The 1661-nt window shown below is 40.2% G+C and overlaps 1 non-coding gene across 1 annotated transcript; it reads left to right on the top strand.

Annotated features, from left to right (window-relative positions):
- Positions 1-952: 952 nt before the first annotated feature.
- Positions 953-1056, top strand: LOC112793504 (small nucleolar RNA R71). The gene has a single exon (XR_003198190.1). It is a non-coding gene; the product is annotated as a small nucleolar RNA R71 (small nucleolar RNA).
- The last annotated feature ends 605 nt before the right edge of the window (positions 1057-1661 follow it).

Raw genomic sequence — 1661 nt, 5'->3', positions numbered from 1 at the left:
TTCAGAGGAAGAATGGTATTCAGAGCTCATGAATGGCAGAAGGAGATTTAATGAAATCTCTATGGTCTCTATATGAGCCTTAGATTCCCTTGGATCCTTAATAGGAAACTCCCTCTTGCTTGAGCGACGTCCCAGGAGGTCTTCCTCACTAGGATTTTCGTCCTCCTCCTCCCTTGTGCATTCGTCCATATTGATTACATCAATGGCCTTGCACTCTCCTTTTGTATTCTCTTCTGTATTGCTCGGGAGAATACTGGGAGGAGTTTCAATGACTTTCTTACTCAGCTGGCCTACTTATGCCTCCAGATTTCTGATGGAGGATCTTGTTTCACTCATGAAACTGAAAGTGGCTTTTGACAAATCAGAGACTATATTGGCTAAATTAGAAGTGTTTTGTTCAGAATTCTCTGTCTGTTGCTGAGAAGATGATGGAAAAGGCTTGCTATTGCTCAGCCTATTGCGTCCACCATTGTTAAAGCCTTGTTGAGGCTTTTGTTGATCCTTCCATGAGAAATTTGGATGATTTCTCCGTGATGAATTATAGGTGTTTCCATAAGGTTCACCCATGTAATTTACCTCTGCTATTGCAGGGTTCTCAGGATCATAAGCTTCTTCAGAAGCTGCCTCTTTAGTACTGTTGGATGCATTTTGCCATCCATTCAGACTTTGAGAGATCATGTTAACTTGTTGAGTCAACACTTTGTTATGAGCCAATATGGCATTCAGAGCATCAATCTCAAGAACTCCTTTCTTCTGAGGTGTCCCATTATTCATGGAATTCCTCTCAGAAGTGTACATGAATTGGTTATTTGCAACCATGTCAATTAGTTCTTGAGCTTCTGCAGGCATTTTCTTTAGGTGAATGGATCCACCTGCAGAATGGTCCAATGACATTTTCGAAAACTTAGATAGACCATAATAGAATATATCTAATATGGTCCATTCTGAAAACATGTCAGATGGAGACCTTTTGGTCAACTGCTTGTATCTTTCCCAAGCTTCATAGAGGGATTCACCATCTTTTTGTTTGAAGGTCTGAACATCCACTCTAAGCTTGCTCAGCTTTTGAGGAGGAAAAAATTTATCCAAGAAAGCCGTGACTAGCTTATCCCAGGAGTCCAGGCTATCCTTAGGTTGTGAATCCAACCATATTCTAGCTCTGTCTCTTACAGCAAAAGGGAAAAGCATGAGCCTGTAGACTTCAGGATCTACTCCATTCGTCTTTACAGTCTCACAAATCTGCAAGAACTCAGTTAAAAACTGGTAAGGATCTTCAGATGGAAGTCCATAAAACTTACAGTTTTGTTGCATTAAAGCAACTAGTTGAGGTTTAAGCTCAAAATTATTGGCTCCAATGGCAGGAATGGAGATACTTCTTCCATCAAATTTGGACGTGGGCTTAGTAAAATCACCAAGCATCCTCCTTGCATTATCATTATTGGGTTCGGCTGCCATCTCCTTCTCTTGGTCGAAAATTTCTGAAAGGTTGCTTTTGGATTGTTGTAATTTAACTTCTCTTAGTTTCCTCTTCAGAGTCCTTTCAGGTTCAGGATCAATTTCAACAAGAGTGCCTTTTTCCTTGTTCCTGCTCATATGAAAGAGAAGAAAACAAGAAAAGAAAGAGGAATCCTCTATGTCACAGTATAGAGATTCCTTTATGT

The sequence above is a fragment of the Arachis hypogaea genome, chromosome 3 (genome assembly GCF_003086295.3).
Source record: "Arachis hypogaea cultivar Tifrunner chromosome 3, arahy.Tifrunner.gnm2.J5K5, whole genome shotgun sequence".
NCBI lineage: Eukaryota > Viridiplantae > Streptophyta > Magnoliopsida > Fabales > Fabaceae > Arachis > Arachis hypogaea.
This window is presented reverse-complemented; position numbering and strand designations above follow the sequence as displayed.